At 41.5% G+C, this 12,980-nt stretch overlaps 3 long non-coding RNA genes across 3 annotated transcripts in view; 1 reads left to right on the forward strand and 2 right to left on the reverse strand.

Annotated features, from left to right (window-relative positions):
• Window positions 1-12,980, forward strand: part of LOC105945132 — a 99,905-nt gene that overhangs the window by 30,886 nt on the left and 56,039 nt on the right. The gene's annotated exons all lie outside the window — the stretch shown is intronic.
• LOC116406614 lies at window positions 8,481-9,127 on the reverse strand. Its single transcript, XR_004219698.1, has 4 exons — window positions 9,103-9,127; window positions 8,953-8,991; window positions 8,640-8,675; window positions 8,481-8,509 (listed from the first exon to the last, which is right to left on the reverse strand). It is a non-coding gene; the product is annotated as an uncharacterized LOC116406614 (long non-coding RNA).
• On the reverse strand, window positions 9,124-10,647 carry LOC116406615. Its single transcript, XR_004219699.1, has 4 exons — window positions 10,332-10,647; window positions 10,178-10,216; window positions 10,012-10,059; window positions 9,124-9,148 (listed from the first exon to the last, which is right to left on the reverse strand). It is a non-coding gene; the product is annotated as an uncharacterized LOC116406615 (long non-coding RNA).

The following is a 12,980-nucleotide window of genomic DNA, read 5'->3' on the forward strand; positions in this document are numbered from 1 at the left end:
TTGATGCTGCATATATACTGGCTGTGTGCCCTGTGGGCATTATACATGATGTTGGCGCTGCATATATACTGGCTGTGTGCCCTGTGGGCATTATAGATGGTGTTAGCACTGCATATTTACACTGGCTGTGTTCCCTGTGGGCATTATACATAATGTTGGCGCTGCATATATACAGGCTTTGTGCCCGGTGGGCATTATACATGATGTTGGCACTGCATATATACTGGCTGTGTGCCCTGTGGGCATTATACATGATGTTGGCACTGCATATATACTGGCTCTGTGCCATGTGGGCATTATACATGATGTTGGCACTGCATTTATACTGGCTGTGTGCCCTGTGGGCATTATACATGATGTTGGCACTGCATATATACTGGCTGTGTGCCCTGTGGGCATTATACATGATGTTGGCACTGCATATATACTGGCTGTGTGCCATGTGGGCATTATAGATGGTGTTGGCTTTGCATATATACTAACTGTGTGCCCTGTGGGCATTATACATGATGTTGGCTCTTCATATATACTGGCTTTGTGCCCTGTGTGCATTATACATGATGTTGGCGCTGAATATATACTGGCTGTGTGCCCTGTGGGCATTATACATGATGTTGGCACTGCATATATACTGGCTGTGTGCCCTGTGGGCATTATACATGATGTTGATGCTGCATATATACTAGCTGTGTGCCCTGTGGGCATTATACATGCTGTTGGCACTGCATATATACTGGCTTTGTGCCTTGTGTGCATTATACATGATGTTGGCGCTGCATATATACCAGCTGTGTGTCCTGTGGGCATTATACATGATGTTGGCACTGCATATATTCTGGCTATGTGTCCTGTGGGCATTATACATGATGTTGGCGCTGCATATATACTGGCTGTGTGTCCTGTGGGCATTATACATAATGTTTGCACTGCATAAATACTGGCTGTGTGCCCTGTGGGCATTATACATGATGTTGGCACTGCAGATAAACTGGCTATGGGGTTTTGGGCACATAGCCCATTGGAGTGAGAAACAGGGGGCACTGGGAAAGGCATATTAAAGTGGGAGCGGGACGCATTATGGCTCACATATTTCTCTTTAGAGCTCACTGACCCATCTGTGCTTCAGCAGCTCCGTATTCTCATTATCCTTAGTCGCTATTGCTGAACAGTTAGCATAGTTACAGCACAGCAGAGTGAGGGACTGTTCGGCTATAGAGAATAAGAATAATTATAATACGGAGCTGCTGAAGGGGCTTTAGCCATGCTGTTGCATTGTGGCCTTTGGAGCAAAGCAATATTCTACTTCCTTCCAATCATTACAGTACAGTAGATACTTACAGTATATAGTAGGTTGGTTGCCCTCATTTCTGTATCTATGGCTCCCTGTATGTTTTATAGCCCCATTAGGTACATATTAACCACATTAGGTACCAATTAAGTCATATGACCTCTTAAGTATAGTAAGACAAGATGATGTCAGGGTTACAGAGTGTAACTGTAGGATAGTGAGTATAATAAGGCAAGATGGTATCAGGGGTACAGAGTGTAACTGTGGGATAGTGAGTATAGTAAGGCAAGATGGTATCAGGGGTACAGAGTATAACTGTGGGATAGTGAGTCATATGTCAAGGCAAGATGGTATCAGGGGTAACACGGAGTGTATACTGTGGGATAGCTGAGTTATAGCTAAACGGCAAGATGTGTATCAGGGGTACAGAGTGTATGCTGTGGGATAGTGAGTATAGTAAGTGCAAGACTGGTAGCAGGGGTAGCAGAGGTTACAGAGTGTACTGTAGGATAGTGAGTATAGTAAGGCCAAGATTGGTATCAGGCGGTACAGAGGTGTAACTGTGGGATAGTGAGTATAAGTAAAGGCAAGATGGTATCCAGGGGTATAGAGTGTAACTGGGATAGTGAGTATAGTAAAGCAAGATGGTAATCTAGGGGTCACAGAGTGTAACTGTGGGATAGTGAGTATAGTAAGGCAAGATGGTATCAGGGGTACAGAGTGTAACTGTGGGATAGTGAATATAGTAAGGCAAGATGGTATCAGGGGTACAGAGTGTAACTGTGGGATAGTGAGTATAGTAAGGCAAGATGGTACAGGGGTACAGATGTACAGAGTGTAACTGTAGGATAGTGAGTATAGTAAGGCAAGATGGTATCAGGTGTACAGAGTGTAACTGTGGGATAGTGAGTATAGTAAGGCAAGATGGTATCAGGGGTACAGAGTGTAACTGAGGAATAATGAGTATAGTAAGGCAAGATGGTATCAGGGGTACAGAGTGTAACTTTAAATAATGGCACCACATTAGCAATCCGCCAGTCTCTCGGCACCATGCCAGACCTCAACGAATCCTGAAAAATTAAGTGAAGAGGCTTGGCAATCACAGCGCTCAGCTCATTTAATACCCTGGGATGAATCCCATCCGGCCCTGGACCTTTGTTTACCTTTACATGTTCAAGTCTATTTTTAATTTCCTCCTGAGTGACCCACGCGCCAGTAGCTAAATTACTAGAAGTGGGCATATTACAAGGGAAGCCTTCATTATCTGGCTCCTCAGATGTATAGACAGATGAAAAATAAGAGTTCAAAATTTCTGCTTTTTCCCCGTTCTCATCAACCAACGTACCCCCCCGTGATAATAAAGTTCCCACCCCTTCTTGCTTCATTTTTTTACTATTCACATAATTAAAAAATAATTTGGGATTCTTTTTACTCCTAGCTGCAATATCCCTTTCCATCTCTATTTTAGCTTGCTTGATAGCTTTTTTGCTGCTTTATTTGCTTCCTTGTACCTGATGAAAGTTTCCGCTGTCCCAGCTAACTTGAATGCCCTAAAAGCACGTTTTTTCTTACCAACCTCGACCTTAACTCTTTTATTCAGCCATAAAGGTTTTGCTTTGCGATGCCTCTCCTTGCTTACAAGGGGGATATACTGTTGTGTATACTTGCAAAGCAATGTTTTAAAGATGTTCCATTTTCCTTATGTGTCTAACCCCATGAAAAGCCTTTCCCAGTTGACACATTGCAGAGATGCCCTTATACTGGCAAAGTCTGCACGTCTAAAATTGAGTGTTTTAGTTACTCCCTTATAGAGGTGTCTCTGCAGCATTATCTCAAAGGAAACCATGTTGTGATCACTGTTCCCCAAATGCTCATCCACACAAATGTTAGAGATGAGTTCAGTATTATTAGATATTACCAGGTCCAAAATAGACTCATTCCGAGTAGGTTCTTGAACCACCTGAAATAAAAAGTTGTCATTTAGCATATTTACAAACCTACTAGCTGTTTCTGACTTAGCCACCCCATTACTCCAGTCAATGTCCGGATAATTAAAGTCCCCCATAACAACAACTTGACCTAGTTTTGAAGCCTCCTCCATTTGCAACAATAGTTGGTCTCATCCCCTTCATCTATACGGGGTGGTTTATAGCATACACCAATGATCATTTTCTTTGTGACCTTCAGCCCTACAGAAATTTCTACCCAAAGAGATTCGACGTTTTCATTGGTAATGTCTTTATTACATGGCTTTAAGTCTGACTTTACGTAAAGACAAACCCCTCCACCCTTTTTAATCTCTCTGTCCCTCCTAAAAAGCGTATACCCATTTAAATTCACAGCCCAGTCACATTTATCATCCCACCAGGTCTCAGTGATACCAATTAAATCATAATTTTCAATACATGCAATAGCCTGCAACTCCCCTATTTTTCCCGACAAGCTACGCGCATTAGCCAGCATGCAGCGGAGATTATTACTTCTCCCTCTGATGCTTACATTAGCTAAAGGACAGTTAGAGCTAAGGTGAAAATTAGTCTGTTTCCCTTGTAACAATGGAAGCTCCTTATCTGATAAACTATATGCCCCCCTCACTCCTCCCCCACAACCCTTTACTGGTCCCACTGCCCCATCTACACTAGCTCTCCCATAAGAATCTAGCTCACCCACCCCCCCCCCTTGTCTAGTTTAAACACTCCTCCAGCCTCTTAACCATTCTCTCCCCTAGCACAGTAGACCCCCTTCCATTGAGGTGCAATCCGTCAGGACTGTATAGATTGTACCCCAAAGAAAAGTCAGCCCAGTGCTCTAGGAACCCAAACCCTTCCTTCCTACACCAAGACTTTAGCCACGGATTTAGCTCCCTAAGCTCCCGCTGTCTCCCTAAACTAGCACGCGGCACCGGCAAAATTTCCGAAAAAATGACATTGGAGGACCTTTGCTTAATTTTAGAGCCTAGATCCCTGAACTCACTCTTTAAGGTCCCCCACCTACCGTTCATTTTGTCGTTAGTACCGATATGTACCAAGACAGCCGGGTCATGCCCAGCCCCTCCCAATAATGTGTCGACCCGATCAACCACATGCCGAACCCTGGCACCAGGAAGACAGCAAACTGTCCGGTTGAAGCGATCCGCTCGACAGATTACCCTTTCCACTTTCCTAATGATCGAATCCCCTATAACCACCATCTGTTTAGGCCTAGCTCTGCTCTCCTCCCCACCACTACTAGAGAAACTGGTCTCCCGGCTGTTAGAGAGATCAGCCTCATCTAGAACCGCCAGTCCAGAGTTCACACTCCCATCTTCTTCACACAATCTGGCAAATCTGTTGGGATGCGCAAACCCTGGAGCAGCCTCCCTTTTTCTTTTCCCCACACTCGATTTCCTAACTGTCACCCAGCTTACTGCCCTATCATCCTTTCCTTGCTCCCCTCCCCCCATACTATCTGACCCCGCTAGTTCTTGTTCAGTTAGCAAGAGACTTCTTTCAAGATTGTCAATAGAACGCAGTGTTGCAACTTGTTCCTCTAGAGCTCTAACGCGAGCCTCTAAAGTGGCAACTCGCTCACATCCACAACAGAGGTATGCACCTTGGAACTGTTGTTCCACAACTGCAATAGATGGAGGAAGCAAATTGTTCTATATCAATCATTTTGCTCATTCAACATAACTGCCCCATTGGCTAGTGCTAAGTATAAGACGTCCCTAAGTTGCTAAGTGAGTTGTTCCTCTCAGTATAAGTAAAGGGGGTATAAGGCCAAATAGAAATTTCAGCTTTGCATTAGCAGTCACTGCTCAATACAAAACAATCCAAGTGCTTGGGAGAGGGTTTAGGAAGTTTTCTCGATTTTTATTGAACTTTAGACCCTCTGAAAAAAATACAGAGGCATCGAGCCAGTGGGGTAACTATAGAACAGGGGTCCTCAAACTTCTTAAGCAAGGGGCAAGTCCATGGTCCCTCAGACTGTTGGGGGCAAACTATGGGCCACTCCTGCATTCTCTCTCTTCCAGCTCCCCCCTCCCGCTACCCGCTGCGTCCTCTCTCTTCCACAGACCACTCCCCACTGCCCCCGCACTCCCTCTCGCTGCCCACTGAGTCCTCCCTCTTCCAGCTCCCTCCGCTCCGTCTGTCTTCCCAGCTCCCCCTCCCACTCAATGATGAGTCCTCTCTCTGCCAGCACCGTCTGTCCTCCCTCTCAGCTCCCCTGTCCCGCTCCCCGCTGAGTCCTCTCTCTCCGCTGCCAGGGGTGAGGATGCAGCAGGGGGCCGGGTAAATTAACCAGGCCATAGTTTGAGGATCCCTGCTATAGAGGATGCAGACCCCATGCATGTGGGGGGGCCTGTGGGATAGGGGTCTGTTTTCTCTATAGTTGTTAGAAATCCCCCATCCCCAGCCAGCATGAGCGTGGGGGGATGGAGGGCCGGGCCGGGCAGGGGCTGCTGTGTGCGTGCCGGGCCCCTCTGAGGAGCATTTTGCAGCCCTGTTGTTGTTACACCACTAGCACAAATTGCCCCACATAGAATGCCCGGCACTTAAGGCTAATGGCATGTGGGGAGATTTGTCATCCGGGGTTAAATCTGGGCTACTGGGGCAACAAATCCACCCCAGACTGTTTCCCATCGACAATAAAGTAACCCACTAGTGGGAAACCATACGCAGCATTTTGTTTACAAGGAAACTGCGGGCGACTTTGGAAAAGCAAGACCCACGTATGCTTTCCCACCAGCAATTTACTTTATTAAGATTTGGGTGATTTCTGAGCTCACATTTTAAGAATATGCATTTACCAAAACATTAACCATATCCCAATTTTTGCATAAAGGGGACCTTTAAGTTACCTATTACTATGTTACAGAGAGAAAGAGATCCCTCCTTTCCCTATTTGCACTATTATATCCACACTCGTCCACTGCCACCAAATTAAAATTCTCATTAAAAAGAAACCCTTATTTTTGTAGTTTGTTTCTCTTTTTTATAAAACTTTTATTATAAAATATACATTTTCTCAAGCAAAATATAATATACATGTACAGTACATATACATCCAAAAATATCAGGCAGATAAGTGTTTGAGAGTTGTCACTGGAACTCCTCTCTGAACACAACTGGTTCATAGCATTAAGTAGATGCATTTTGGCTCCAGATGTTCCCAACCCTTTCCATCCCTTCCCTTTTCTTTTGGGAACATATCGAAGGAGCCAAGTTTCAGGTTGGTAACAGATCCTGCCTGGAGTAGATTTCTTTTTGGCGCTTATACGTTCTTCATTGGATCTGTTAATATTCTATCATAGAAATTCCTTTGGGCAGATTGTTGGTCTTAGTCTCTAATAACTCGTCTTATGCAGTTGTTTTGCACCTAAGGGAAGAATGTTATAATATTAGCTACGGAGCAGATCTTTGGTTTAACAAAGTCAATTCTAGGAAACTACAAATGAATGTGAGATAATAGGTGTAATTTCAGCTAGCCATTTAGCATATCTCCACATTTATGTAGTAATTACCCCTAGTAATTAAACACCTACACCTGGATATTAAAATGCCCTAAAAGCACCCTGAGGGGCAGATTTATTAGCATTTGAATTTTTTAAATCCCCAAAAAACCTGAAATCTCAAATGTGGCCATCATCACAGCCACTTGGCCGTTATTTCCCCTTGAGCTTCCTTGTTAAAAGAGTCTGATTGAAAATCCTAAGGGATTTTCTTATTACATTTGTTGCAGATTTAGTTCTTTTCAACTTACGCCATAGTCTTCCTCTGATTCATCAGAACCATAAACTTCTTCTTCATAAACTTCTTCATAAACTTCTTCATAAACTTCTTCATAAACAAGTTCTTCATCAGATTCCTCCTTGTTAAGAGAAAAAGACAAATACAATTACACAAAAACACATTTTACATTCAAAGTCAATCAATATCGGTATTTTCTTATTATATTTGTTGCAGATTTAGTTCTTTTCCACTTACGTCATAATCGACCTCTTCCTCTAATTCATAAGAACCATAAAATTCTTCATACAGTTCTACTTCCTCAGGTTCCTCCTTGTTGAAGAGAAAAAGACAAATACAATTACACAAAAACACATTTTACATTCAAAGGCATTCATTATCGGGATTTTCTTATTATATTTGTTGCTGATTCAGTTCTTTTCCACTTACGTCACAGTCTTCCTCTAATTCATAAGAACCATAAACTTCTTCATACAGTTCTTCATAAACTTCTTCATAAATTTCTTCATAAACAAGTTCTTCTTCATCAGATTCCTCCTTGCGTAAGAGAAAAAGACAAAAACAATTACACAAAAACACATTTTACGTTCAAAGTCAATCAATATCGGGATTTTCTTAATATATTTGTTGCAGATTTAGTTCTTTTCCACTTACGTCATAATCTAACTCTTCCTCTGATTCATTAGAACCATAAAATTCTTCAGGTTCTTCATCAGGTTCCTCCTTGTTAAGAGAAAAAGACAAATACAATTACACAAAAACACATTTTACGTTCAAAGTCAATCAATATCGGGATTTTCTTAATATATTTGTTGCAGATTTAGTTCTTTTCCACTTACGTCATAATCTAACTCTTCCTCTGATTCATTTAGAACCATGAAATTCTTCAGGTTCTCACAGGTTCCTCCTTGTTAAGAGAAAAAGACAAATACAATTACACAAAAACACATTTTACATTCAAAGTCAATCAATATCGGGATTTTTTTTAATATATTTGTTGCAGATTTAGTTCTTTTCCACTTACGTCATAATCTACCTCTTCCTCTGATTCATTAGAACCATGAAATTCTTCAGGTTCTTCATCAGGTTCCTCCTTGGTAAGAGAAAAAGACAAAAACAATTACACAAAAACACATTTACATTCAAAGTCAATCAATATCCGGGATTTTCTTATTATATTTGTTGCAGATTTAGTTCTTTTCCACTTACGTCATAATCTAGCTCTTCCTCTGATTCATTAGAACCATGAAATTCTTCAGGTTCTTCATCAGGTTCCTCCTTGTTAAGAGAAAAAGACAAATACAATTACACAAAAACACATTTTACATTCAAAGTCATTCAATATCGGATTATTCTTATTATATTTGTTGCTTGATTTAGTTATTTCCACTTACGTCATTTTCTATCTCTTCCTCTGATTCATTAGAACCATGAAATTCTTCAGGTTCTTCATCAAAGATGTAGTTTGTTGTCTGTTCTGCTCTGGGGGTTCCTGCGTAAGAGACAGAGATATCAGGCCTCGCCCCTCTATTACGGTATTTAACGTATCTTTCATGATACAAAACAAGCAACTTTAGTTCATATTTTTATCAGTTTTATATTATGTATTTCTTGCGACTTACTTGAGCGACAACATTACTAGTAGGATGAACTGGTTCCTGGTTCAGGAAAAAAAGAGAATAATGAGATCAGGGAGATCAACTCGGCTCTTTGCTGGAAAAGCCTAAAACTATTTCTTGTGACCTTATGGGTTTGGCAGTTGCCGATAGATAGATAGATAGATAGATAGATAGATAACTTTGTTAGATCAATAAATGTGAATTTGGAAAAGTCAGATGGCTCAGGTGAATTACTCCTATTTAGCCAAAGAGAAATTATTCTTTATACAAAGGAAGGTTTTTTAAAGAACTTTTTTTTTTGTCTATTTTAACTTACCTGGTGAATATCCACGCCAGTTTCATCTTCTGTTTGTTCCTGGTTAAAGAATTAAAAAAAAAGTGTGATTAACTCATTCACTACTGTAATGATGTATTTGATAAAGGGCAAAATAACCAGTTACTTTCCACTATTGCCTTTCCCACTTACTTGGAAGGTGTTATCTCCAAGCCCCCACAATCTGCTCCGGGTTGTCCTGCGTAAGAGACAGAGATATCAGGCCTCTATACGGTATTTATCTTTCATAATACAAAAACAAGCAACTTTACTTCATATTTTTATCAGTTGTAAACAATTTATTTCTCGCTACTTGAGAGACAACATTCTCAATAGGTGGAACTGGTTGCTGGTTAAGAGAAAAGAGAATAATGAGATCAGGGAGATCAAGTCGGCTCTTTGCTGGAAAAGCTCAAAACTATTTCTAGTGACCTTATGGGTTTGGCAGTTGCATTAATCTGTATTTAAAATGGATTATTAATTGTATGTGGCAGGGCACATGGCTAGAGCCGACTGTGTGTGCCAGTATAGGGGTGCAAAGCGGATATATATAATGTAGGGGGGCAGTACAACTATGGGAGCCTACATACACCGGCAGGTACAGGCGCAGTAGGGTAAAAGCCAATTACACATGAAAAGCTGCTTTTTCCCTTTACTGTGTATGCGCCTGTCTGTGTCCAAAGGGAAGAAGAGGAAAGAGACAGGTGGGCAGATAGGTAGGTAGATAGAGAGATAGATGATAGATAGGTAGATAGAGAGATAAATGATAGATAGGTAGATAGCTAGATAGATGATAGGTAGGTAGATAGATAGATAGAGAGAGAGAGAGAGAGAGAGAGATAGAGGATAGATAGATAGATGGATGGATAGAGAGAGAGATAGATAGAGAGAGATAGATGGATAGATGATAGATAGATAGATAGAGGATAGATAGATGATAGATATATGATAGAGAGATAGATAGATAGATGATAGATAGATGGATACATAGAGGATAGATAGATAGATAGGAAAGAAGACAGAAGAGGAAAGAGATATTTGCAGCTTCTCCGTTTTGCTTACCTCGCAGATGGTTTCAGTGGGTTGATGTTGTTGTTCTTCTGGTTGAACCTGTTTCACATAAAGAAAAGAGTTTATTTAATAGAAATAAAGAGCCAAGTATTTGATATTATACTGAAATGCAAACTGGGATGGGTACAATATATTTGCTTGGCAGTTCCCTCCTTACCAGAATAACAACTTCTTTATCTTTTATCACAATTCGTTTCTGAAAACAAAGAGAATAAAGTCGGATTATAAATGGTAACGATCGCGTTGGGAAATCGGTAACTTTTATTCGCAAACCCAAATCAGAGATATTAGAGTCAAACAAAGGCCCTTACTTTTCTAAAAAGTGGGAGGCAACAAAATACTTTTCGAAGTATGCGCCTCGCCATTTTCGCTGCCATTCTTTCTGCGGAGAGAGAGAAACATCATTGGTGCAAACGGTAGTAATCCGATTGGTTGCTTTTATTTATATTTTATTATTTATATAGAGACATTAAACAGTTTGGCCCCACTTTTGAGCCTTGTACCAAACCCTTTTCTTTAATAGTGTTTTAATGTCGGTTTGAAAAACAGCTGAAGCCACTGAATGAGATGTGATTGGCTGTCGGCTTTTTGTAACCGTGAATACATAGTCACCCAATGGGAACCCTGGAATTAAGCCAACAAAATTCAATAGGTGAAATCGGATTGGCTGTTGGTGGCACCGCCCCCTTTTTCTACAAATAAAACTGCAATCCCCTAGTGACCAACTGTGAAGAGTTTGGGGACCCCGGGGTTAATACTGTGAGAATGGCAGCAGGTTGGATTTCCCCATTGAAAGTCAATAGATAAAATCTGATTGGATGTTCATAGCCCTGCCCACTTTTGGGCATCCAACATATATCATCTTTTCATTCAAGCTGACCCCATGACTATGCGATTCAAGTTTGGGGGGTGCAGCTTCAAAGCTGTAAGATTGGCAGCAGTTTGAAAACCTTCCCCGTCAAAGTCAATGGGAAAATTGGGGGGTTCGGAGCGGCGCCACAAAAAGACGGGGGGCGGGATTGCTTAGAAAAACACAAGCAAACTGCTCTGCTATAAGGCGAAGAAGTGTGGGGAGTTTGGGTGTTGTACCCCTAAAGTTATAGGAGGAGTAGCGTTTAGAAAATGGGGGGCGCTAACCAACATAATTACGTTTCCCCATAGCAACCAATCAGCAGCATTTACTGGTCACAAAGCCAAAACAATGTATTGGTTGCTATGAGTTACTGCACACAGTGCTTAGTGGCTTTTATTACATAAGGGGTAAACCTCTGAATTTAAAAAAAAATAATACTATTTACGAATGATAAAAGACGACCAATATAGATAAATAAAAGGAAGAAAACACGGTGTGGAATCCAATAAAATATATTAGAATTGGTAGGGTGATAAATCCCCGTAGGGAAATGGAAACTGTATGTATAGTATATACTGTATTGTATTTATATTGGCCCCTCCCCTGGGGATCTTACAATGGAAATGATTGGCACAGGGAACATATTTGCCCCGCCCCTGTTTATATGTATAAAGCCGGACGCGACTGGCGCATTTAATGTACAAACGTAATAGCGAATTTTTATTCACAGTGCGAATGTCATGAAAAGCTTTTTAAATATGGCTTATTCCCAAATTGCTCTCTATAATAAATATCCCCCCCACTATGTTACACTCTGTAGTAGGGAATTAAATACAGTCGCGCGGGGTGTATCCTTCCCCCACTTGTTACACTGATAAATCTGTCCCTAAACCTTTATTTCCATAATGTCCCCCCTATGTAACCGGAGCTCCACTCACCTTGCTCGCGTAAGAAAGAATGTGCCGATCCCAGGCTGCTTAGCAACAACCTCAGCTTTCTGCATTGTGACATCACAATACAGCTGCCTGCACTGTGACATCACAATGGCTCAAGCAATGCGATTACTGACAGGAGTTATGGGCACTGGGGGGGCTGTAATACTGATACTAATAATGGCAGGGGGTAAGGTTATTGGGGCAGTTGTTATTGATATATGGATGTATAATATAAATAACATAACAATACAGGGCATTATTGTGCTGTTTATATTGAGCTAATACAGTATGTATATGTACAGGTATAGGATCTATTATCCAGAATGCTCGGGATCTGGGGTTTTCCAGATAAGCGGTCTTTCTGTAATTGGGATCTCCTACCTAAGTCTGCTACAAAAATTATTTCAACTGTAATTAAACCCAATAGGGCTGTTCTGCCCCCAATAAGGGGTAATTATATCTTAGTTGGGATCAAGTACAGGTACTGTTTTATTATTACAGAGAAAAGGGAATCATTTAACCATTAAATAAACCCAATAGGGCTGTTCTGCCCCCAATAAGGGGTAATTATATCTTAAGGAATCATTTTTAAAAATTTGAATTATTTTCTTATAATGGAGTCTATGAGAGACGGCCTGTAATTCCGAGCTCTGTTACTAGAACTCCCACAATCCCTTGCTCCAGCCCATGTGATGCCATCATTACTAGCAAGAGATACTGAGAGCCTGACTGTTATACAGAATGTACCAATACATGGGCCGGGGGGTATCAATCTGCACATAGGGGGAGTAGCAAGAATGGCAGCTCCCAAATAGAGGGGATCCCATAGAAAGCAAGGGGAGGGTTACAGGCACTTATTTGGATTTCATGGAATATAAAGGCCAATGGGTTGGGAATGATGGGGCTGCTTAACTGTATCCCCTGTGTGAGTGTCTGTATGGTACAGATTAGCTGTATGGGTTACAGCCAATCACAGTAGCCCAACTGTAATTGGCTGCTGGATCACCTCACTAAATGGTACTAAGGTAAATGGGGCGCTGACAACCAGATGGCAAGGGACACAGGCTACAGCTCTGATAGGGGATGCTGGGACATGTAGGCCAGTGACAGTTATAGGACTACAGGCTGCAGCTCTGATAGGGGATGCTGGGACATGTAGGCCAGTGACTGTT

Source organism: Xenopus tropicalis, chromosome 8, assembly GCF_000004195.4.
Source record: "Xenopus tropicalis strain Nigerian chromosome 8, UCB_Xtro_10.0, whole genome shotgun sequence".
NCBI lineage: Eukaryota > Metazoa > Chordata > Amphibia > Anura > Pipidae > Xenopus > Xenopus tropicalis.